Genomic DNA, 27,100 nt, shown 5'->3' with positions numbered 1-27,100 from the left:
TCCCGGCCCTACCCACCTCGGCGGTCTGTCTCTCACCCATCTGGCCTCCGACCCAGACAGCTCATCACTCCGACCCTTGGAGCAGATCGCTCAGGACTCATTTCGACCAGTTGGTAACAGTATTGGCCACGTGGGCGGAGGGGAGAGACGAGAGGGAAAGGAGAACGGGTAATTTTCCCTTAGGCTAAGCCTCCGAGTGGACGGGGGTATTGACTCCACGTGGGCGGCCTGGGCTCCATGTGGACTAGGGCAGGAGGAGGTATCAGAGCAGGGGAGAAAGAAAAAGAAACAGATTTTTCAAACAGAAACTTAATAGCAATGGGCTGTTTAAAAGGATACCTTTTGACTCTTCTGGTAATTTCATTGATTTTACCTGCCTTTCAGGGAGCAGATTCAGCCCAAAGATTCAACTTTAACTTTGAAGGCGCAAATGGGTGGCTCAACGAACTGGGAACTAGACCTGAGGACATGTGGTCCTGGGTTAAAATCTGGCCTCAGATACTTCCCAGCTGTGGGGCCCTGAGCAAACCCCTTAGACCCCATTGCTTAGCCCTTACCACTCTGCCTTCTGACAATGGATAAACCCCCAAGGAACTTTGAAGAGACTAAAGGCTATATTCTAAGGCATTTCAGACTCCAATGGTTTATAAAAACCTCTGTATTCTATTGCATTTTTTGTTATGGTTTAACTTTGTGATTTTAAGTTCATATATTACTGGATTCAATATTCTCTTACACTGAAGGTTGATTGAATTTATTTTGAATGTACTGAGTTTTGAAATTCTATTGTTTTTCCCCTATAACTGTGCTGAACAAATATTATTGTAATTAAGCCCACATGGAAAAAAAAACAGCACAATTTTGACTTTGTAAATTATCACATAGGTGGACTTCAGAACTGGTTACAATTGCTATAACAACCTTGGAAAATTTAATGTACTAAATATCTCAATGATTTTAAGGGTTTCTTAAATATGATTTTTGTAATTTTTTTTTAACAATCTCTGGTTATTTTTGCCTGCCCCTACCACGAGGTAAGGCCCATTCTAGTAGCTGAAGTGAAAAACATTTTATAAACCCCAACCTTCCCGAATTTCTAAATATGTGAATGGAAGTTGGGCAGTTAATCTCAGGGCATTTGTATCCCTATAAGCCTCCAAAAAAAGGAGCATTTTTATTTATACTCTTCAGCTCACTATTTTACTTGCACCAGAATGATATATAGATTTCTTGATTATGTTCTAAACCCAAGATGAGTTTTACTTTGTTTTTAAAAATATGTTTAAATACAAAGGTTGAAAGATTTGCTATGATTGTAAAACTTGTGACAAATATCCATCAATTCATAAGTTTAAAATGCCAGTGTGTTTGTTTGCTATTGTAATTAATTGGGCTATTGAGAATTTTGGGAATTTTGATAACTACATATTTGTACTACTGTATTTTTAAAAATGAAAAAAATTGTTAACCTAGTTCAATTCATTTGGCTTCTACTCACAGTGAGCATGGCCATATATTAAGAGGAAATGGATCTCATTTTTGGTGAGAAAGCCTTGCATTTTATATTTCCTTAGCTGACACAGAGTGTCAATGATTATAAGCTATATTTTTGAATTTTTAAAGCACTTTTATTATTATATTTTTCTTGCATGTGCAATATACTTTTTCAGTTTTTTTATTATTTTTTCTCTCCTTTTTATATTTGAAGCACATGTCACCAGCATTAAGATTTTCTTTAACTTTTTGACTTTCAGTGCTACAAGTTTGAAATACATTTGCTAATGCATGCCCTAAAAAGCTTGTGACTATAAAAACGATGCCACTAATTATTTAAATAAATTATGGGACTTTGCTTAATGATTCTGTCTGATTCCAGGACAAGATATACACACAAGAGCCATTGCACAGGGCCAAAGAAAAGCCAATCCAGGATGGATTGATGCACATCTAGGCCAATACAAAGGTCTTGAACCTAGTGTGAAGACTCAAGGTTACTATGTTTATCATTGCTAGACATAGGCTTTCCTTGTGTCCACACTCACTCTGAAGATACTCACAGACGAGTATCCCCAAACTTGGCTCCTACTTGGCTTCTATGATCTGGTCCCTTTCTTTTCTGTCTCTCATAGTGTGGTACCTTTCTGTAGTCCTGGCTATTGACTGGGTAAATGCATCATTGCTTAGATCATTTTGATTGGGCCCTGATTCAAGGACCTGTTATAGATTTATTTTTCTTTTACTTGAATTTTTACACATAAGACTTTGATAGTCTATATTTTCATCCAGAAATTTTTCTTTTTTTCTTTTGATTTTTCTGATGTCTTTTAATATCTCTTGCCAATTGATTCATATACCTCATACCTCAGCCATGCATCCCTAAGTGATCCTGTATTTGTCAATCACCCTTTTAATGGGGGGAATGTAAAAAATATCATTATTTAAATTGCAAAGTTTAAATTCCTTTTGAGAAGAATTTTAGGTAAAGAAGATGCTACCTCTCTGAATCCAGAACTGAACTGTTGGAGAAGCCATCATGAAGAAGCCTCCAGACCACAAGTTGCACAAAATTGAACTTTGGGTATGGTTGATTGAACATTTATTTGTATGTATACTTTTATGCCAAAGGGGATTGCCCCCTAACGGCTTTTTGTCGATGCGTCCAGTAATTATTGGTTTTGTTCTTTTTTTTCTTATCCTCAAATTATTGTAATCTTTAAATTGATTATGTTTTTATGATCCTTTGCGGAAGGACTTCTTCCCAGAGGATCAAACAGTGAAATGTAAAAAATAGACTCGAATATAGGACTACAATCCCCACAAGCCTTTGCTCCACTTCCCCAAAATGTTTTGTAATCTCACTGGAGGTGGGCCGAGATCGAGGAAAGATTTAAGCTGGTGGCAAAGGTTTTTGGGGCTCTCTCACTTCTTTTGGACTTCCATTTTGGAGCAGATGCGTCTTTTTGTGAGGTTGTCTGGCCTAGGGACGTGTTTTTTCTTATTCTATATTTTCTTTAATCTTTAACCTTTAATAAACCTCTAAAAAAAATAATACTCTTGCAGAGAGAAACTAATTTCTACCTGCCTCAGTCTCCCCATATTCCTAAATTTTAACTATTACATAATTTGGCCTCTTCTGAAAGTGCTTGACTCAGCTTTCCTAATTAGCATTACAAGCATCTTTGGATTAAACATTTCAACACCCCAATGCTACTGACCTAAGATTTCCCAGACCCAAAGTTTCCAAGAATCTTGGTTTTCACCTCTTCACTATTTCCTTATCAAAAGTCACAGTCATAAAAAAATATGAGTTCTTTCTGTAACAAGAATCTGGCCAACCCGTGTTAAAACTGGACCATGTATCATTGAAGTAACTCACTGTACTATTTCCCCTGTCAGCCAATGATATCCTCCCAGTGTCAATGTGTAATGGTTTTTGCTTAATAAACCCCCTCAAGCTGGAGTACCAGAGGGCAGCACTTTTCCAACTTCTATTCTGGCTCTCTTTTCTGTAATTCCTGCTACTTCATGTCAGTTGTACCTCCTCAGTCAAAGGAATCTTGCCTGGACTTGATTATGCTGGCAGTAGCAGGAATGATATGTCAGAGTATTGTATTTCTCTAATTAACATTGATTTAGAGCATTTTTTTCTATAGAGAGCTTTAATTACTTTGTTTGAGAACTGGCTGTTCATATCCTTTGACCATTTATCAACTGAAGAATGACTTGTATTATACATTTGACTCATTTCTCTAAGTATTTGAGCAATGAGGCTTTTATTAGAGAGACTTCTTGTAAAATTTTTTTTAACCATTATGATTACTTTGTATTACTTTCTGTTCTATTTCTCTCCCATTTATCCTTTTCTCCCTCCTTTCATTCTATCCATCCTCCACCACATTCCTCAATTTGCCCTGTTTTTTATCAGCCCCACCTTTTTCTCTTCTCCTCTTCTCCTCCTACTTTCCTATGGGGTAAAAAGAGATTTCTATACCCAATTGATTATGTATATTCTTCCTTCTTTGAGATAGCTCTGATGAGAGTAAGGTTCAAGTACTCCTCTCCTCACCTTCCTGATTTTTCCCTCCACTTAAGAGCTTTTCCTTACCTCTTTTTGTGAGATAATTTACTCCCCACTCTATTTCTCTTTTCCTCCTTCTCCCAAAGCAATCTACTTTCTCACTCCTTAATTTTATTTTATTTTTAGATATCATCCCATCCTATTCAATTCACACTCTTGTCCTTTAACTATGTGTACTACTTATAATCACCCTAATAATGATAAAGTTCTTAGGAGTTACAAGAATCATCTTCCCACCTAAGTATGTAAACAGTTGAACTTTATTGAGTATCTTTTGATTTCTCTTTCCTGTCTACCTTTTTATGCTTCTCTGGAGTCTTGAATTTAAGAATAAAATTTTCCATGTAGCTCTGGTCTTTTCATCAGGAAAGTTTGAAAGTCCCCTTTTTCATTGAATACCCACTTTTCTCTCAAAGGATTATTCTCAGTATTGCTGGGTAAGTGATTCTTGATTGAAGCACTATCTCCTTTGCTCACTGGCATATATACTATTCCAGGCACTCTGATCCTTTAATGTAGAAGTTTCTAAATCTTATATTATTCCAACTGTAGCATTTGAATTGTTTCTTTTTGACTCCTTGAAACATTTTCTCCTTGACCTGGGAGTTTTGGAATGTGGCTATAATATTCCTGGGAGTTATCCTTTGGGAATCTCTATCAGAAGGTAATTAGTGAATTCTTTCCATTTCTATTTTACCTTCTGTTCTAGAATAGCAGGGCAGATTTTTCTTGATAATTTTTCAAAAATGATATCTAAGTTCTTTTTTTTTTTCATTATGGCTTTCAGAGAATCCAATAATTCTTAGGTCATCTCTCATGGATTTATTTTCCAAGTCAGTTGTCTTTCCAAAAATATATTTCATATTTTCTTCTATATTTTCTGTCTTTTGACTTTTATTGTTTATTGATGTCTAAAGGAGTCATTAACTTTCACATGCCCAATTCTATTTTTTAATTCATGATTTTCTTGAGTGAGCTTTTGTACTTCTTTTTTCCATTTGTCCAGTTCTACTAATTAAAGAGTTCTTTTCCTCAGTGAATTTTTTCATATCTTTTTCCATTTAGCCAATTGAGCTTTTTAAGAAGTATATTGTTGTGCCTCTTTTATCAATTGGCCTATTCTGTTTTTTAAAAAGCTGTTCTTTTTTTCAGTACTTTGTGTCTCCTCTACGAAGCTGTTAACTCTTTTCCCCCTTTATTTTCCTGTATCACTCTCATTTCTTCTCCCAATTTCTCTTCTACCTTTCTTATTTGACTTTAAGAGCTCTTTTTAAGCTCTTCCATTCTTTTTGGGCTTAAGACCAATTCATATTTTTCTTGGAGGCTTTGGATGCAGCAGTATTGCTTTTGTTGTCTTCTTCTGAGTTTGTGTTTTGGTCTTCCCTATCACCAAAATAACTTTGTATGTCAAGTTTCTTTTTGTTGTTGTTGTTGTTGTTTATTCGTGTTCCTACCTTTTTCTTTTCTTTTAATTAAAAAAAACAGTTAAATTTTGGCTCTGTAAGTGAGGTGAAGGGAGCAACTATAACCACTCTTTTCCACCTTGGAACAGTGACCAGGGTCTCCTAATTCCCATAGCTGTAAGTCTGGTGTGTACTAGTGCACCTCCTCACCCTGAGACTGAAATCCAAGACAACAACCTGAATCTGCATATGAACAATAGGACAAGAGTCTTGCACCCAGAGTTAGCAAAGATACCTCTATAATCCCTTTCTGAGCAATTGTCTGGCTACATCTTTTTTTATTTTTATTTTTATTTGGTCATTTCCAAACACTATTCATTGGAAACAAAGATCATTTTCTTTTCTTCCTTCCCCCCCTCCCACCACCTCTCCCATAGCCCACTGCAATTCCATTGTCTGGCTACATCTTATTGTCTGTGGCTAAGAGCTCTGGAAGCCTTTGCTGCTGATTCAGCTGCCCCCAGGGCTGTTTCTACCTTGGCATGCAGCTTTGTACTTCACTTCAAACCCATAAACAATGGATCTTTCTTGCCAATTTTCCAAGTTGTTTTGGACTGAAAAATTATTTCACTCTATCTTTTTGTGGGTTATGCTGCTCCAGAATTCATTTTGGGGAAACTAGTGTTATACCTCAAGGGGGAAGGGAAGAAGGAATTTACTCTTCCAAATATGAAGTAAATTACAAGCATGGCCCATTCTACGAAAGAGCAATGCATTACCTATTTCAAACAGCTTCCAGTTTTAGGATACTTTTTCATGAGTACACTAATCCTTTCATTTATCTTGCCTAAGATTCAGGGGAGAAAACTCATCTCCCTATAATCCTTTGCCATTTGGGCCTGTCAAGTCTCTAAGATTTATCCAATTTGGGATTCCTCCTCACCATGTTCAATGAAGAATTCTCCCTCACTAGGGGAGAGTCAAAAAAATCTGACAAAAGGAATCTGGACAGATAGAGAAAGGAACTTTAAAGAGACTGGAGGTGAAAATTTTAAGCTTTTTCAGACTACATTGTTTTATGAAAATCTCTGTATTTTATTGTATTTTGCTGATTGTCTGCTTTAAGATTTAATTTTTTTGTTTTAAGTTCATATATCAATGTATTCAATACTATTCTGTTACACTGAATCAGTTCAATCTACTGTGTTTTAACTACTGATATATTCTGTTACCTTTCCCCTATAACTATACTGAACAAATGTTAATTAATAAGTCCATATAAAAACAGCTTTTTCTTCCATTTTGACTTTGTAAATTGTCACACAGATGATAGATGGATTCTGTCAACCTGGTTAACAACCTTTGGTAAATTTAATGAGCTAAATATCTCAAATTGATCTTAAGGGGTCTTTAAACATGATTTAAAAATTTTTTCAACAACTCTGACTATTCATTTTGCCTACCTCCAAGTTATTTGTAACAAGAGGTAAAGGGTCCATTTTAGTAGCTGAAGTGAAGTACAATTATAATCCCCACCTCCTGCATTTGTAAAAATATGAATGGATGGGACACAACAGTCTCATACCAAAGGAGCTGGGAAGTTGATCCAAGGGCATGGTACCCTTGAATGTCTCCCAAGAGTGAGCACCTCTCATTTGTAACTCTTCAGTTTAATTTACTTCCAACAAAACAATCTAGATTTCTTAGTAATATTCTAGACCCAAATAAGTTTTACTTTGTTTAAAAATATCTCAACCAAGGTTAAAAGATTTACTACACCTAAAAAACCTGTGACAAGTATCCATTAACTTTAAATGTCATTCAGCAGACTCATGTAAAATATGATAGTGGGTTTGTTTGCTATTGTCATTAAATGGGCTATTATAACTTTGGATATTTTGATACTTTTTGGATGTGCATTACTTGTTGTATCACTGTTCTTTATTAAAAAAAAAAACAGTGGATCATGGCCAAATTTGAAAAGGAAACGGATCTCATTTTTGAGTGAGAAACCTTTGTATTCTACCTTTCCCTAGCTGACACAGTGTCAATTATTGTAAGCTATTTATTTTTTTATTTTTAAAACTTTTCTATTATTGTTTTTCTTGCATGTGCAATATACTATTTCAGTTTTATTTTCTCTCCTTTTTGTATTTGAAGCACGTCACTAGTATTGAGATTTTCTTTTAACTTTTTTTGATTTTGCAGTAATATAAGTTAAAATATATATCTGCTATAATATTAATTCATATCCCAAAAGCTTTAGACTATAAAAATGATGCCATTGATTGTTTAAAAAAATATTGGACTTTGCTAAATGATTCTGTCTGATTCCAGGAGAAGGGGATACAAAAAGAGCCATTGCACAGTGCCAAGGAAGCACAAAGCTACTTGCATAGTGCCATTAGAGCACAAGGTCAAAGAGACAAAACTAATCCTATGTGGATTGATGACATTCTGCACAAAGAGTGCAAGGACTTAATCATGTGTGAGCCTCAAGGTTGTGGCTTTTTAACTTGTGTTAAATACAGGTCTTCCTTGTACCACTGTATACCTCAAAATTTCTTAGACTTGTAAATGTTGGAAATTTCACCATTGGGAAATTTCATACTTGGAAAATTTCTTAGTGATAGTCTATTGGAATGTGAACCCAATTGACAAGGGAGGTTCCTCCTCCTCCCTTCTTAAGATTACTTTAGGACAGAAACCTTTTGCTGAACAATGGAAAGGGCTTTGACCTATGCTTAAGCACAGAACAGGAATTTCTTTGAGTCATGATTGATTTTAGAATTGATACAATGGAGATACTTGGAATGATAGAACCAAGTCTTGGAAAATACAATTTCCACCCCACTCAGTCCTAACTGGATTTAGGAAGGGCTGCAGCATAGATCAAAATTTAATTATTCCAATCTCTACCCTACTCAGGGTAACAGGATTTAGGAAAGGCTGTAGCAAAAGATCAAGATTTAATTATTTGAGAATATGACCTTCAACAGACATGTGCAAAGCCACAGACCTCTGGGCGGTCCTGGGTTAAGCTAGAGCCACCATTGGCACAGTGAAAATGATGGACAGTGATTGGTAGATGTGAGAACTGAGGGGAGGGAACTTGGATGGTTTCCTTAAAGATAGAGGGGTCTGAGGACTGAGGGGGGGTGGTTGGAGAGTTTTGGCTCTAAGTGGTTGGAGAGGTGCTCTGAGAAGCTTGCTCTGAAGGAAGCTGGAGGTGGAGGCCCCGGAGACTGTTTCTCCGTTTTGGTCATGTGAGTAATAGGGACTGATCTCCTTTCTTTGCCCCAGCTATCTAAGGGCTTGGGCCTTTTGGCCCAGCCTAAACAGAGGGGATATTTAAACCCTATTCCCTTCTCTCCCCTTTCTCTCTCTCTCTCTCTCTCTCTCTCTCTCTCTCTCTCTCTCTCTCTCTCTCTCTCTCTCTCTCTCTCCCTCTAATTCCTTTCTTCCTCCTGTTTGTAATTAAACTCTATAAAAGGCTGACGGCTGACTTGAGTTTTCATTTAGGAATTACATAGCTGAATTCCTTGGCGACCTTAAATTAATATATATCAGTCTTTTAAAGTGATTTCCTTGTCACACCACACACTCTATATAAAAATATATGACATCGATTATTCAGGCTCCATTCTGGCTCCCATTTGCTCCTATAATCTAGTCCCTTTTATCTCTAATAGTATGACAATTTCCTGTAGTCTTGGCGGCAAATGGGTAGTTGAAATATTACTGCATTTTGTCCTACAGACTTATAGGATAGAAATCACTTTAACTGGGCCTGTTATAGGTTTATTTTCTTTTACTTTGAATTTTTACACATAAGACTTTGATAGTCTATATTTCATCCAGAAGTTATCTTTTCTCTTTTATTTGGATTTTTTGGATGCTTTTGATTTCTCTTGCCAATTGATTCATATACTTCATAACTCAGTCATGCATCCCTAAGTGATCCCTGTGTTTTTCAACACCCTCTTCAGGGGGGGAATGTGTTATTATTATTATTATTCTAAAATGCAAAATTTAAATTCTTTTGAGAGCTAATCAGCCATGGGCATGTGGTTTTTATTTTGTATCCTCTTTATTCCTTGATTGCTAATGATCATTAATAAAACTCCTAAAATGTAATATTTTTATTATTGAGATTTACAGAGAAGTAAAAAACATAACTCTAGATCATGGGAAGATTAAGTAACAACTGTTAGTTTTGAACCCAAAAGAAAGGTAACAATACCAGCAAGTTCTAAGTTGAGCCACTTTAAAACATGATACCTCTCCGAATCCAGAAAGTGAACTGTTTGGAGAAGACACCATGAAGATGCCTCCACAGACCACACACTGTACCAGAAGATCCAGAGTGAACTTTGCATGTGGTGATTTGAACTGTGTGGAGTTGAATGCATTTGTTTCATATGTATACTCTTATGGTGAAGGAGACTGTCCCCTAACGGGCTTTTTGTCAATGTACCTAGCAATCATTGGTTTTGTTCTCTTTTCCTTTTATCCCCAAATTATTGTCATTTTTAAGTTGGTTATGTTTACAAGATCCATTTGAGAGACCAGTCTTCCACAGATCTCAGGGGGGAATGTATAATTGAAAATCTGTTACCCTAAAAAAGAACTATATTTCCCAGGAGCCTACTGACTTCTTGTCATTACATACTTCCTGTAGACGGAGGATATTAGTGAGTGGGTGGTCCTCTTGGGCCTCTTTCTTGGGCTTGCAGCCAGCTTGGTGACAGTGATAAGCTAAATGTGGGGATTTTGAAATGGCTAATCAGCCATGGGCATGTGGTTTTTATTTTGTATCCTCTTTATTCCTTGATTGCTAATGATCATTAATAAAACTCCTAAAATGTAATATTTTTATTATTGAGATTTACAGAGAAGTAAAAAACATAACTCTAGATCATGGGAAGATTAAGTAACAACTGTTAGTTTTGAACCCAAAAGAAAGGTAACAATACCAGCAAGTTCTAAGTTGAGCCACTTTAAGTGGGGAAGATACCAGTAGAAGAATCAAATAACTATAAGACATTGAGGATATTATATAGAAGGAAGGAAATAAGAGTACAGCAGGAAAGTCACTGATTGGCTGAAGAAAGGCAGAAACTCATTGGAGGGCGCTGAATTCAGCTTATTGCTCTCTGTAAGCCACCTAGAGGCAGACAGAGGAATCTTTCAGAACTAGCTGCTCTCTACTGCCTTCTCTGGTTGTATGGAGAGAAACAGAAGAGAAAAGATGTTATCTAGATGTTTTAAGAATCTTGGACTCTATCGCTGTTTAGGGAGGAAATAGTACCTCTAGGGTACTTTTTAGGGCTGTTCATCCACTTTTGGTGTCCACCTGGCACTCAACTCTCAACTGTGGCTGCAAGAAACTGTAGCAAGCTCAGGAGCCACACTCTGGAAAACCATCTTTGCAGATGGGCTTAATCAGGTTGAGGATAACCAATGGGCCAGGGTCATCCACTGTGTCTTGGGTCATCATCAGTTTTTCTGACTTTTGTATTGCCTTTAGACTGTGATGACTGCAGAAGGGAGAAGTAAGCTGCTATCTTTGTACAACTATGCCTCACTTAAATCCAATTCATGCAGAAATCAAGTCATTATCTCACAGTGTCCTCTTTGAAAATTAAGGCCAAACAAGGAGAATCTTAAAACTGATTGAACAATGCAGCATTATGTGGAGTAAATAATTTGTTGGTATTTCCTGTATTGCTCAAAGAGCCAACCTAAGGTGCTTGCTGAGTTTTGCTCTAAAAAAGAGAGCTTAATCTAAATGAAATGGATGAATATTTAAAAAAAATATAAACTGCTCAGATTAACAGAAGAGGAAATAGAATATATAAATAACCCTATCTTAACAAAGGAATTGAACAATGAGCTTCTTTTATATATATAAATATTTTAATTTAATTTTAATTTTATAGATATATTTTATATAACATAAAAATATAAAATATATATTCTAAATATATGCAATATATTCTAAATATATGCACATATTTAGAATATATATATTTAAAACCTTTACCTTCTGTCTTAGAATCAATACTGTCTATTGGTTCTAAGGCAGAAGAGTGGTAAGGGCTAAGCAATGGGGATCAAGTGACTTGTTTAAGATCACATGGCTAGGAAGTGTCTGAGGTCAGGTTTGAACCCAGGACTTCTCTGGGCCTGGCTCTCAATCCACTGAGTCACCCAGCTGCCCCTCGAGTTTCTTAAGAAAAAATTTTCAGGGCCAGATGAATTTACAAGAGAATTCTACCAAACATTTAAGGAATAATTAATCTCAATATTATATAAACTATTAAAAAATAGGTAAAGAAAGAACCCTACCAAATTCCTTTTATGACCTAAATATGATTTTAATGCCTAAACCAGGGAGAACAAAGACAGAATAATATAAATATAAAAATAAAAAATATATAAATAAAATAAATATATATAAAATATAAATATAAAAATAAAATTAAAACAATAAAACCATAAATTCTGTAATGAATATTGCTACAAAATTATAAATAAAAATGCTAGCAAAGAGATTTACAGTAATATTATACAGCTCACATACTATGGCTCACTGGAATTAATAACAAGAATGTTGCCTGGTTCAATATTAGAAAAACTATCAGCATAACTGACCTTATCAATAAGAAGACAACAAAAATCATATTATTATATAAACAGATACAGAAAAAGTCTTCAGCAAAAAAACTCATTCCTATTAAAAACAAAGAAAAGGGGCAGTTAGATGGCTCTGTGGATAGAGAGCCAAGCCTGGAGTCAGGAAGTTTTGGACTCAGATCTGGCCTCAGACAGTTCCTACCTGTGTGACCCTGGGCAAGTCACAATTTTGCTTACCCTAGTGCCTCATCTATAAAATGAGCTGGAGAAGGAAATGGTAAACCACTCTAGGGTCCTTGCCAAGAAAACACCCAAAGAGTTGGATACAACTAAAACAAATGAATGACAATGAGGAACTTATACATTATCCTGGAGATAAGAGAAGCACTGAAGATTTTTGACATAACCTCAGATATCTTGTGATGTACTTCTTAGAATTTCCCTTTTAGGGAAATTTCCCCAGTGGTGATCCCACCCTATCTCTATAGGGATTCCCTAGAGTTTGTGGCTAGATGGTGACATAGAGATAGTTTAGTGGTGATTCCAATTTAGGAATGAATTAAATGTGATACTTTTTTAGGGTCCACAGAAAATAACTGTGAGTGTCTGATCTGTGATTAAGTGCCACCTATAGACGAGGGGTTATACTGTGATGGAGCTTAAAGGGAATAAACACTGTCACTGCCCTCAAGGCATTTTGAAGTTGAGAAGTTCATTCATGGTATAATAGAAGGAAAATCAGATTCAGAGTAAGACCTAGTTTCAAATCATAATTTGTGTACTTAACAGCCATATGACATTGATCAAGTCCCTTCACCTTGCTGAAACTCAGTTTCCTTATTGGAAAAACAAAGCTCTAGAATTGGTCCATCCCTGAAGGCCGGTCCCAGAAAAGGAAACATGGCAGAAGGGGTAGAAAGAACATTGGTCCTGGAGTCCAGAAACAGGTATTAGCTGTGAGACCATTCTCTTAACCCCTATGAACCTGTTCCTTCCATTTGCAAAATGGAGATAGTAATTCCTTTAGTAACTCTCCCATAGGGCTGTTGTGAGAATCAAATGAGATACTGTGGGTAGGTTGCTTTGTAAAATTAATATGTTAAATAGGATGTCTTATCTTAGTGCACTAAGAATTTTGGGATACCCTATATAAACTATATGCTGTAATAATAACAAATATTTTAAGGGCACTTTAAAGGTTTTCAAAATTCTTTAGTCCCTTCTAGCTCTAAAACCTCCAATTCTTTAATGAATGGGTATTTGAGAGTTGGTCTCTCTGATTCACTTAAAGATCAGATCCGTACTTCTGCCTCATATCCTTAGTGCTTTTAGCTGGTCCCTTTTTTCACAAATAGTTATTGCTAAAATTTGTTTTGGGGGCAGCTGGGTGGCTCAGTGGATTGAGAGCCAGACTAGAGACGGGAGGTCCTGAATTCAAATCTGACCTCAGTAACCCCCATTGCCTAGCCTTTACCACTCTTCTGCCTTGGATCCAATACATAATAGGTACTGGTTTTTAACCCATAGGTAAGGGTTTTTACCAAAAATATTTGTTCTGTTAAGGTCAAGGTCCCTGTTGTGACAACATGAGGATTTCATCATTTAATCTTTTTTTCAGTTTTTCAGTTATGTTGATGTGGAATCTAGAAACCCCCAAACTTGTAGCCTATTTTGTCAATCTAGTGCGGTTGGCTCTCCCGGGGGTTAGTGTCCAGAGCAACCAGAGTTTAAATCCTCAGAACTCTGCATGAGGTTAGCATGCAGCTCTGTGGGAATGGCCTAATTTAGAACTGAATCCCTTTCCTTAATTAAAGAGTGGCTTTTCTGACTATTTAATAGTTCTGTTTTTTTTCCAAGTTAACAGTTACATGAGCAACAATTTCTGTTCATTGTTTTTTTGACATTTTAGAATTCATCCTCCTTCCCTACCCTACTTCATCTCCCCAAGGCAGGGAAAAGTCTGATAGAGGTTACACCCATGCTTTCATGTAAAACATCTTTCCATATTACTCATGTCATGATAGAAGACACGTATCACACGAACAACAGAAATTTCATGAAGGAAATACAAGGGAAGATGGCATGCTTTGATCTACCCTCAGACTCCAATAGTTCCTTCTTCGGCTGTGGATAGCATTTTCATCATGACTCCTTTCTGGTTATCTTGGAGACTTGCTTTTCAGCAGTCAATCTTGTATTCATTAAGTCAAAAATGTAAAAAGTGATTATGGAAAAGACAACTGGACTTGTGCATTCATTCAACAAATCTTTGAAAGATGGTCATGAGAAAGACAATTAGATCTTTTTTGCTTGGCCTCAGTGGTTAGAACTAAAAGCACTAAGGTTGGGGGATTTGTAGAGAAAAAGCTTTCAGCCTGATAGAGGAGAAAACTTCCTAATAATGAGAACAGTTCAAAAGTGAATTGGGTTTATTTTATTAGTTAATAAGTTTCTTTTCAGGGGTAGCAAGACAGTGCAGTAGATAGAGTACCAGGCCTGCAGTCAGGAAGACCTGAATTCAAATTTGGCCTCAGACACTTCTTAGCTCTGTGACCCTAGGTAAGTCACTTAAACCTGTTTGCCTCAGTTTCCTCATAAAGAAAATGAGCTGGAAAAGGAAATGGCAAACTAATATCTTTGCCAAGAAAACCTCAAAATTGGTTCATAAAGAATTGGACTCAGCTGAAAAAATTTTCTATTTTTAAGGGCTTTTAAGAAGATGACTCCTTGTATAAAAGGCATTCCTGGAAAAATATCAGGGAGAGGGAATTAGAGGACTAGATGACCCCTGAGGTTCCTTTCAGCTGTGAGATTCTCCAATTCCAATCTGTGGTGTATTGGATTGTGCTTTGCCCTATTGAGGGGGGCCAAGGAGTTGGGTCTCTCCCAAGGATGTGCTGAAGACCAGAGAGCCTGGTGCTAAATGCTTAGTGTGAGTATCATACCTCAGCAAAGTGGACAAGAAGCCAACTGAGATGTAGGAATTACATTTGATGTGGTTGGGTGGATGCCCCCGGGTGAATGACTTACCTTCCCAGGACATAAGACCTTCTATGGACTCCAAGTTGCTGACTTCATGATGATTTGTAGTCCCAAAGGGCATTTCTTCACTGAGAGTTCCATACACCAATGAAATCACAAAACTTGGCAAAAACAAATGGGGAGAATAACATTTATTTTTGTAAAGATATTTTATTTTACCAATTAATTACATATAATAGTTTTCCACATGTTTTCTGAAATTATAAGATCCAAATTGTCTCCCTCCCTCCCTCCCTTCCCTTCTCCCTCCTAGAGATGATAAACAATTCGATCTAGTTTATGTACATGTAGGATAAGAATATTTATGTCACATGTGTCCTTGGACTATTATGAAGAAAGAGTTTTGCAAAGAGTAAAGCACATTAAAAATAGGACATTACTTTTATATCCAAGTCTATAATTTTGAGAGTGGGTATTGACATCAACGTTGCATTTGATTTCTGATTTTTTCCTTTGAATTGAGTCTATATTGGAGCATACTAATCCTTATATTTTCCAAAACTTTACCCTAAACACATGCTTTCCAATTTCCCAAGCCATAATGTCATTTGAACATGGGGTACTCTTTCTGTACTGCCTCCAGCTTGGGAAGGCAGGGATTATTGTGCTTTTTTAGACCTCAATTCCCTCAACCTTCCTCCACCTCAAAAGAAGTGTTAAGATCACAGAGTAAATCAGAGTTAGACTTTGGGCTAATGCTCATGCCATGTAATTTATCACACCCACATCTCACTGACCTAGGGGTCATTTATCCCTTATCATTCCCTACCATGTAGAAAAACTCAGGCAATTAAGCATTGCTTCATCTAGGATCTGACCCCAGTGTTTCAGAAATGAAAGGATTTATCGCATTGACTGTCATCATGGGAATGATTTCGAAAGCCAGTTTTGTTTATTCACATAGTGCTGTGTTATAACAATAATAGGAAGGTTCTGTGATTCTGTTACCATCTAATAGATAAATTCTAGGAAATTCCCTAAAGCACAAAGAGAAGTAATACGGCCCCCCATTTAACCCACTATGGTTAAATGACACCATGTAGATTGCAAGCCAGGACTTTTAACTCTAAGCCCAGCACTCAATCACATCATAGAATCATAGGTATGGGGGAGAGGGGGTCAAGACTAGTCCCACGGCCTCATTTTATTATTATTTTGTAATTTATGGGTTATTTATTTTAAAATATCCCCCCCAAAATTATGTTTTAGAGATGAGCTACCCATCATGCTATACTGTTTTGATCATTTTGACACTGAATTTTTTGGGGAGAGGAGTTAGAATCTGCCTTATGAATAAGCCCACCTAGCCCCATTCCAGAGACCTGGAAAACTCCTTGTCTCTTCCTCCACTTCTAAAAGCCCCCTCCCTTTAGCTTACTCAGAGTTACTATATATAATAATAATTTAATTTTTTTTTATTTTGAATTAATTTATTTAATCAATTTAGAACATTATTCCTTGGTTACAAGAATCACATTATTTCCCTCCCTCCCCTCCCCCCACCCTTCCTGAGGCTGATGTGCAATTTCATTGGATACGTAGTATAATAATAATTGACTTTTGTACAGCACTCTAAAATCCGAAAAATGTTTTGTTTATAATTATCTCATTTGAACCTTTCAAGAAGTCCATAAGGTAAATATGAGAGCAACAATATTCGGACTTTTTTGCTTCCAGATGCTTTTACACTCTTAAAAATGATTGCAGGGACTTCCGGTTAAGATGGCGGCTTAGAGAAAGCTAAAGCTCAGATCTCCTGAAAACCCTTCCCGACCGATCTCAAACGATAAGCTCCTAAGGCGCCGAAATTCAAAACGATCAACAGCACAGACCCTAGGAACCCTCCTCCTGGACCTGGACCCGGTTCAAAAGGTACGGCTCCCCTTAAAAGCCAGAACCCGAGATCACTCGGACCTCAGGGGTAGGAGCGCAGAGTCCAAGGCTCCCGGAAGCCGCAGCCCGGCTGGGCTCAGAGAGCAGAACCCTCAGGGCCTTCTACAGTCCGGTGAAAGTTACTGCCTGGGGCTTCCACTGCAGAGAGCTGGTCGAAACAACAGCAACCCTCAGGGCGGGCAAGACAGCCTCACGGGCTGGATCCTGCTATCCAAGTCCCAGTGAAAGTCCTCGCCCTCGGAGCTTGGGCTAGCTGCAGCCCATCCCCCCGCAGGCCGGCCGACGAAACAGCCTCACGGCCAGCGATTCTGAAGGCAACTTCCTGAAAGCGAGCTAGGGGGAGAGTGTGGCCTTGTGGTCTGACCCTTCCATTCCAGTTCCAGTGAGGCATATTCAGTTTAACCCAGGGAAAGCTCATAGAACCAACATCTGCCCAGGACTAAAGCCTCGGATCACCAGAGATAAGAAAAGCTAATCCTCCACATTCAGAAATGGCAAACTCCACAGAACCACAGAAGCCCCAAAATACCAAGAAAAATAAGAAGAAAGGGGCGACTTTGGACACATTCTATGGAGCCAAAATACAAAATACAGAGCAGACAGAAGATAATATAAAAGAAAATGCTCCAAAACCTTCCAAAGGAAATGGAAACTCTCCACAAACCTATGAAGAATTTGAATCAGAAATGACCAAAAAGATGGAAGCCTTCTGGGAGGAAAAGTTGGAAATAATGCAAAAGAAATTCACGCATCTACAAAACCAGTTTGACCAAACTGTAAAAGAAAACCAGGCTTTAAAGGCCAGAATCAGGCAGCTGGAAGACAACGATCGTGTAAAAGAGCAAGAATCAATAAAGCAAAGCCAAAATACCAAGAAATTAGAAGAGAACATAAAATATCTCACCGACAAGGTGATAGATCTGGAAAATAGGGGGAGAAGGGATAATTTAAGAATAATTGGACTCCCAGAAAAGCCAGAAATAAACACCAAACTGGACATGGTGATACAAGATATAATCAAAGAAAATTGCCCAGAGATTCTAGAACAAGGGGGCAATACAGCCACTGACAGAGCTCACAGAACACCTTCTACACTAAACCCCCAAAAGACAACTCCCAGGAATGTAATTGCCAAATTCCAAAGCTATCAAACAAAAGAAAAAATCCTACAGGAAGCCAGAAAAAGACAATTTAGATATAAAGGAATGCCAATCAGGGTCACACAAGACCTTGCAAGTTCTACTCTGAATGATCGTAAGGCATGGAACATGATCTTCAGAAAGGCAAGAGAGCTGGGTCTCCAACCAAGAATCAGCTACCCAGCAAAACTGACTATATACTTCCAAGGGAAAGTATGGGCATTCAACAAAATAGAAGACTTCCAACTTTTTGCAAAGAAAAGACCAGAGCTCTGTGGAAAGTTTGATACCGAAAATCAAAGAGCAAGGAATACCTGAAAAGGTAAATATTAAGGAAAGGGGAAAATGTTATCTTCTTCTTTTACTCAAACTCTCTTCTATAAGGACTACATTTATATCAACCTATGTATACTAACATGTGGGGGAAAAAATGTAATGTATAAATAGGGGGTAAAGAAAGACCAAATAGAATAATCTTTCTCACACAAAGATTCACATGGGAAGGGGAGGGGAAGAAAACTCCTATAAGAAGGAGAGGAAGAGAGGGGGGGGGTTACTTAAACCTCAATCTCAGGGAAATCAGCTCTGAGAGGGAAAAACATCCAGATCCATTGGGATCTTGAATTCTATCTTACCCAACAAGGGTAAGGAGAAGGGAAAACCAAGGGGGGGAGGGGGAGAGGGAGAACAAAAAGGGAGGGAAAGAGAGGGGGGAGGGGGAGGGAACAAAAAGGGAGGGACTAAAAAGGGAAACATCAAGGGAGGGGACAAGGGGGACTGTTTCAAAGTAAATCACTGGACTAAAAGGTAGAGCCGAAGAAGAAAAGGTTAGAATTAGGGAAGGCAATCAAAATGCCAGGGAGTCCACAAATGACAATCATAACTTTGAACGTGAATGGGATGAACTCACCCATAAAACGTAGACGAATAGCAGAATGGATTAGAATCCAAAACCCTACCATATGTTGTCTTCAAGAAACACACATGAGGCGGGTTGACACCCACAAGGTCAGAATTAAAGGATGGAGTAAGACCTTCTGGGCTTCAACTGATAGAAAGAAGGCAGGTGTGGTAATCATGATATCTGATAAAGCCAATGCAAAAATAGACCTGATCAAAAGGGATAGGGAAGGTAATTATATTTTGTTAAAAGGGACTATAGACAATGAGGAAATATCATTAATCAATATGTATGCACCAAATAATATAGCACCCAAATTTCTAATGGAGAAACTAGGAGAATTGAAGGAAGAAATAGACAATAAAACCATACTAGTGGGAGACTTAAACCAACCATTATCAAATTTAGATAAATCAAATCAAAAAATAAATAAGAAAGAGGTAAAAGAAGTGAATGAAATCTTAGAAAAATTAGAATTAATAGACATATGGAGAAAAATAAATAGGGATAAAAAGGAATACACCTTCTTCTCAGCACCACATGGCACATTCACAAAAATTGACCATACATTAGGTCACAGAAACATAGCACACAAATGCAGAAAAGCAGAAATAATGAATGCAGCCTTCTCAGATCACAAGGCAATAAAAATAATGATTAGTAATGGTACATGGAAAACCAAATCTAAAACCAATTGGAAATTAAAACAATATGATACTCCAAAACCGTTTAGTTAAAGAAGAAATCATAGAAACAATTAATAATTTCATCGAGGAAAATGACAATGGCGAAACATCCTTTCAAACCTTTTGGGATGCAGCCAAAGCGGTAATCAGAGGTAAATTCATATCCCTGAATGCTTATATTAACAAACAAGGGAGAGCAGAGATCAATCAATTGGAAATGCAAATGAAAAAACTGGAAAGCGATCAAATTAAAAACCCCCAGCAGAAAACCAAATTAGAAATCCTAAAAATTAAGGGAGAAATTAATAAAATCGAAAGTGATAGAACTATTGATTTAATAAATGAGACAAGAAGCTGGTACTTTGAAAAAACAAACAAAATAGACAAGGTACTGGTCAATCTAGTTTAAAAAAGGAAGGAAGAAAAGCAAATTCACAGCATTAAAGATGAAAAGGGGGACAGCACCTCCAATGAGGAGGAAATTAAGGCAATCATTAGAAATTACTTTGCCCAATTATATGGTAATAAATACACCAATTTAGGAGAAATGGATGAATATATACAAAAATACAAACTGCCTAGACTAACAGAAGAGGAAATAGAATTCCTAAATAATCCCATATCAGAAATTGAAATCCAACAAGCCATCAAAGAACTTCCTAAGAAAAAGTCCCCAGGGCCTGATGGATTCACCTGTGAATTCTATCAAACATTCAGAGAACAGTTAATCCCAATACTATACAAACTATTTGACATAATAAGCAAAGAGGTAGTTCTACCAAACTCCTTTTACGACACAAACATGGTACTGATTCCAAAACCAGGCAGGTCAAAAACAGAGAAAGAAAACTATAGGCCAATCTCCCTAATGAATATAGATGCAAAAATCATAAATAGGATACTAGCAAAAAGACTCCAGCAAGTGATCAGAAGGATCATTCACCATGATCAAGTAGGATTCATACCAGGGATGCAGGGCTGGTTCAACATTAGGAAAACCATCCACATAATTGACCACATCAACAAGCAAACTAGCAAGAATCACATGATTATTTCAATAGATGCAGAAAAAGCCTTTGATAAAATACAACACCCATTCCTATTAAAAACACTAGAAAGCATAGGAATAGAAGGGTCATTCCTAAAAATAATAAACAGTATTTATCTAAAACCAACAGCTAATATCATCTGCAATGGGGATAAACTAGATGCATTCCCAATAAGATCAGGAGTGAAACAAGGATGCCCATTATCACCTCTACTATTTGACATTGTACTAGAAACAACTAGCAGTAGCAATTAGAGAAGATAAAGGAATTGAAGGCATCAAAATAGGCAAGGAGGAGACCAAGTTATCACTCTTTGCGGATAACATGATGGTCTACTTAAAGAATCCTAGAGATTCAACCAAAAAGCTAATTGAAATAATCAACAACTTTAGCAAAGTTGCAGGATACAAAATAAACCCACATAAATCATCAGCTTTTCTATATATCTCCAACACAGCTCAGCAGCAAGAACTAGAAAGAGAAATCCCATTCAAAATCACCTTAGACAAAATAAAATACCTAGGAATCTACCTCCCAAGACAAACACAGGAACTATATGAACACAACTACAAAACACTCGCCACACAACTAAAACTAGACTTGAACAAATGGAAAAACATTAACTGCTCATGGATAGGACGAGCCAATAAAATAAAAATGACCATCCTACCCAAACTTATTTATCTATTTAGTGCCATACCCATTGAACTACCAAAATACTTCTTCACTGATTTAGAAAAAACCATAACAAAGTTCATTTGGAAAAATGATTGCAAATGAAAGGTCAAGAATGGTAAGGGAATTATGAAAAAAAAATGAAGAAAGGAGGTTTAGCTGTACCAAATTTCAAACTATACTATAATCATCAAAACAATTTGGTACTGGCTAAGAAATGGAGTAAAGGTTCAATGGAATAGGTTAGGAAATCAGCACCCTGTAGTTAATGATCATAGTCACTTAGTGCCCAATGAATCCAAAGATTCAAACTATTGGGGGAAGAATTCACTATTTAACCATCTCTCAGACTCAGTTTTCTTATTTGCAAAATGAGGATAATAGTAGCACTACCACAACCTTACAGGGAACTTCCTAAACCATCAATCCCTGGTACTTTACTATTATTTTTTTTCCTCCTCTCTAGTCCAAACTGCCCACCACAGCTGCCAGATGAAAGTTCCTTCTACACAAATTTGGCCCTGTCGTTCTTCAGCTCAAAACCCTTTAGTAACTCCCTACTGAGTCATATTTCTGATTCTTAGCCTGTCGTCCCAAACCCTTCACAATCTGGTACCACCCTTACTTTCTAGCCCTGCGTCATATTTTTCTACTCCAGGCAAACTGGACAATTAGAACACATCCTAAATCTTCCTGCTTCCATACATTTGCTTTTGCTTTTTCATATTCCAGAAATGTACTCTTATCTCCTCCCCAGTTCCTGCCTATTTATAAAAATCCCAACTCGGATGTCACTTTTTTCTGGAATAAATCCATACCACACTTGTAAGTTTAATTTGTGTCAGGGGCAGTTAGGTAGCACAGTGGATGGAGCACCAGAACTAGAGACGGGAGGTCCTGGGTTCAAATATGGCCTTAGACATTTCCTAGCTATGTGACCCTGGGCAAATCAATTACCCCCCAGTTGTCTAGCCCTTGCTAGGACTGAAGCTCAGACAGAAGGTAAAGGTTTTTAAAAAAGTTTAATCTGCATCATTAACATTTTCTCCATCATTTGCTTAAGTCTAGACAATTAGCAGAACAATAAATCAAGCTCTAATTTGTAGTCTGCCAATTTCTGAGGTTTAGATGGGATCACATTGACAAATGTAGCAATTAGCTTGAGAATGGTTCCAGGGGGCTCTAGTATACCCCTGGGTGAGGGTACCAGGCAGGAATATGCTGGAATCAGCTTAACCTGATTTCTGAAAGCCAATTGACAAATTTCTCTGAGACCATTAAAACTCCAATCAGCAAAGGATACAAAGCAGGATCTGATTTATTGTTTTGCTAATTACTAGACTTAAGAAAATGATGAAGAAAATGTTAATGATGTAGATTAAACTAGTGTGCCCTGTAGGCTACATTGGAACAAATACTAAGTGTTGATTCTAAGATGGAAGGTAAGAGTTTAAAAAAATATTGTAAAATGTTTATTTGGCATTTAATGGTAATTAATAAAAATGTATTAAAAAAAATACCATTGCCCTGGGTGTGTGCGTGCATACGTGTGTGTGTGTGTGTGTGTGTGTGTGTGTGTGTGTGTGTGTGTGTGTGTATTTAGAGGGCTGGTTATTAAACATTTATCAATATACTCCTGCAAACCCTCAGGATTTAGAAGCAGCTCTGGAGTCATGAATACCTAAGTTTCAATCCAGCATTGCTGGATTTGAGTAACTAGACACTAGCTGTGTGATCCTGAGCAAGTCATTTACAGTCTGCCCCAGCTTCCTCAACTATAAAATGAGGATAATAATGACACCTGCCTCCCACTGATATTATAAGGATCCAATGAGATAATATCTGAAAAGCCCATTGTAAATCTTAAAGTGCTATATAAATGTTAGCTATTATTATGAATCAGTATACATTAAGCCTATTGCACAGAATTATAAGATTTTAAATTGCAAGGGATGTTAGAGACCACCTAATCCAACTTGACTATTTTACAGAGTAGAAAACTGAGGCTTTGAGATATAAAGTGACTGACTTAAAGTCAGAGTTAGTAAGAACCAGATTCAGGCCCTTTCACTCCAAATCTAGAATTCCCTGTCTACTCCTCCACAACCGTAGTCCTTCAAGTGATCCTTCAAAGCAAGCACCCTGGAGATGACAGGTTCATACCACACTTACCGATTCTCTGGTCCATAGAGAAAGTCACTTTCCTTGACCCTGAGCTGCCTGCCAACTTGGGCTCCTCCTCTGGCTGAGGTCAGACCTCTGTGGCTTGCCTAGGAGCTCCTCTTCTTAAGGAAAAATGGCTGGAGAGAAGCAAGGTTGCCACCACAATGTTTTCTGTCCTGGTGGAAAATGACCTAGGATGGCCTAATAATGATCAGCCTGACTACATCCTGTTTCATAAATTTGTTTTCCATCCTGCTGGGCTGGACTTCAAAACCCACTGTGGTACTGGTCTGAATGAAGAGCTGAGTCAAACTCAATGACCTTAATGTTCCTTATGCAAAACTGGTTGGAAAACAAATGTTCCTGATGGAAATTATAATCTAGACTGACTAATATCCCTGTCCTTTCAGTTGTCACCACTTAGCCACTATCACAGGGCTTACCCAAGACTCTAGGACCAAATAGTTCCTTCTCTTCTTTATGCTTCTTGGTCTGCAAATTTTTGAATTTTGCTATAATAGTCCTGGGATGTTTTATTGCAGTCTCTTTCATCCATGGATGGATTCTTTCAATCCCTATTTTCCCCTCTTGTTTGAGGATATCAAGCTAGTTTTCCCCAATGATTTCCTATAATATGGTGTCCAGGCTCTTTTTTTGAAGAGCTTTCAGGTATTCCAAAGATCCTTGGGTTGTCTCTCTTGGATCTATTTTCCATGTCAGTTGTTTTTCCAATGAGATATTTCAGATTTTCTTCTATTTTTCATTCTTTTGATTTTGCCTTATTGTTTCCTGATGCTTTATGGGGTCAGTAACTTCCATTTGCTCAATTTTAATTTTAGGAAGTTGTTTTCTCCTGTGACCTTTTATGTTTCCATTTTCATTTGGCCCATTCTAGTTTCCAAGTTGTTGAATCTTTCTATCATTTCTTTTATTATTTGATTTTTAAACTTCCTTTCAAGTTCTTTCAAGAGGTTTTTGAGGTGCTGACATTCTTTTTTACTTTTCTTTGAGGCTTCACATTTCCTATTTGCCATTCTTGTCCTCTCCTGGGTTTATATTTTGATCTCCCATCACTAAAGTAACTTTGTAAAGTTAGGGTTTTTTTTTCTTTATCTTTTGCTCATTTTTCTAGTCATTCCCCACCCCCACCCCCCACCATTACCTTGTGTATTTGTTGAGATCCTGCTCTGTTCCTGTGGCAGGGGGAACACTGTTCTAGGCTTGCAATGTAGCCTTCTTTTATACTTGGGTTAACTCAGCTATCTTTGGATCACTCAGTATATATTACAGGGCGGGTAGACTGGCTTCCTTCTTGTGGGAGGCTTGTAGCAGTTTTGTCCATCAGGTTTCCCTTCCTCCTGTTTCCAGTTTCCCTCCTATTTCCTATGTTGGGGTGTTCCCTGATCTACCTTTTTTTTTACCTCAGACAATGTGGGAGCTGGTAGGGCTGGCATTGAGCTGCACCTTCCCACTGCCAGCTTTGTTGCCTCTCATCATGGGTTGGGTTGCTTCTGGCTTTACCAGTTTCCTTGTCTCAGATTTCTGTAGGGCTGATCTTGGGCTGTTCCTGGTTCTACCAGCCCCTCTGAGGGATTAGTATTGGGCTGCTTCCCATCTGCTGTTTCATTGCCTCAGTCAGCTTGATGGAGAATAGGGCTGCTCCCCTACCAGCTTCCTTATTGCCTTGGACCATATGCAAAGACTCTGAGCTGGTGTGTACTCTACATGCCCCCCATGCAGCACTCACTGAGCTATTCTCCCCTCTCACCCCAGTAAGATGAGTCTTTCCTGATTTCCTTTGGCATGAGGCATTTTATTTTCTGTTTATGTGCATCTGGAGGGTTTGGGTAAGCTGAGTGTTCCTTACTCCATCGTCTTGCTTCCAGCATGCAATTCTTCTTCTCTGGGCTTCTGTATTCCTTTCTGTAAAGTGGAGAAGTTGAACAAGATGATCCTTCCAGCTCTGAAATTCTATATTCAAATGTTCTTCCTATTTATGACTTGTTAAGTTCTTTGGAACTCCCTTCATGTTCCATACACTGGTTCCCAAATGGGACCTTCTCTTATCCTTATTCCATTCTAGTCTATCTCTAGTTCCTGACCATTCATCCTAGGATGGCATTTTAGAATTTGAAGGGTTGTTAGAGATCATCTATTTTAATTCTCTGAGTATACAAGTGAGGAAATTGAGTTTCCAGGGAAGAAATTTGTTCAAGATCCAACCTGTAGGGGGCATATGGGTGGCTCAGTGGATTGAGAGCCAGGTTCAGAGACAGGAGGTCCTAGGTTCAAATCTAATCTCAGATACTCCCTAGCTGGGTGACCCTGGGCAAGTCACTTAACCCCCATTGCCTAGTCCTTACCACTCTTATGCCTTGGAACCATTACCCAGTATTGATTCCAAGACATAAGGTAAGGGTAAAAAAAAATGATCCAACCTGTAGAAAGGGACAAAGCTAGAGTTTGAACTCAGTTCTTCTGATTCTGAGTTCAATGCTGTTCCACTGTGCCAATCTGGCATGCCTGCCTTTTTATTTTAAAAGAGTTTTCAGTCTTGCATGCCTTTTCACATCTGCACAGTGATTCCCCACATCTGTTCAGTTCCTGTTTCCCAAAACATCTTTGGTGTTTCATGAGAGGCAAAAAAGCAAATTTATCCCATTATCCCATTGCCTAATGGGCATATTATTGTGGCCTCTTTGCCTCTGAATTGTGAAAGCTGAACACTAGCCTGTACTCTTTCTTTTTCCTGATAACTTAAGATTGATTTAAAAGTTTAAAAGGGGAAAGTTTCATAGTTTGAAATATAATTATATTCTGATATATTGATAAAGAATTTGAAACATAATGTTAATAATAATGAAATATACCCATTCTTTGATTGAATAGATGACCATTCAGCCCTAACCTTTGATTGAGTTAAGAACAAGGCCTGGGGCATATCTGTCAACAAGCTACACTGTGGGAAAATGCCAGAGGCCTCATGGTTCTATAGCACCTGGATGTGTCTCCTGCCATCTGGAAGATCTGCCTCTGATCCTGATGGAGGTCTGAGTCTACCATATGTAAGGGATTCAGTAAAGAGATGTCAGAAGGCACATAAAATTGAACTGAGCAAAGGAAGTAGGGAATTCTGGTAAGGGGAGGTGGCTAGGCGAGCCCTGGTAGGTTCATAGTGTGGTGGCTCAGCTGGCACAGGGAAGGCAACTAGGCAGCTGCCTTAATTAATTAATTAATTGATTGATTGATTAATTTAGGCAGTTAAATTAATGTGTCCAATACTTCAAGTATTATTTTTATAAAGTTTATTTTCTAACAAAACAGAACCATGTGACTTAGTTTTTCTACCTGCTGAAAATCCCCGCTCCACCAAAGCTGTGACAGGAAGGAAAAAGAGCAAGAGGCGGGGCCACACCCAACAGCATGTAAGGA

General features: G+C 37.7%; 1 protein-coding gene across 9 annotated transcripts in view; it reads right to left on the bottom strand.

Moving 5' to 3' along the window:
- ACKR2 (atypical chemokine receptor 2) overlaps positions 1-27,100 on the bottom strand; it is a 58,060-nt gene that overhangs the window by 10,066 nt on the left and 20,894 nt on the right. For 7 of the 9 annotated variants that reach the window (XM_056805109.1, XM_016424358.2, XM_056805106.1 and 4 more), the window contains one exon: positions 15,151-15,263. The gene's annotated coding sequence lies outside the window, so the exon portion shown is untranslated. Of the gene's footprint in view, positions 1-15,150; positions 15,264-23,677; positions 26,347-27,100 lie in introns of those variants that run through there. The other 2 variants (XM_016424354.2, XM_007499785.3) reach the window with 2 other exon arrangements.

This window comes from Monodelphis domestica, chromosome 7 (genome assembly GCF_027887165.1).
Source record: "Monodelphis domestica isolate mMonDom1 chromosome 7, mMonDom1.pri, whole genome shotgun sequence".
Taxonomy (NCBI): Eukaryota; Metazoa; Chordata; class Mammalia; order Didelphimorphia; family Didelphidae; genus Monodelphis; species Monodelphis domestica.
The sequence above is the reverse complement of the archived record's forward strand: the minus strand, read 5'-3'. Positions and strand labels throughout refer to the sequence as shown.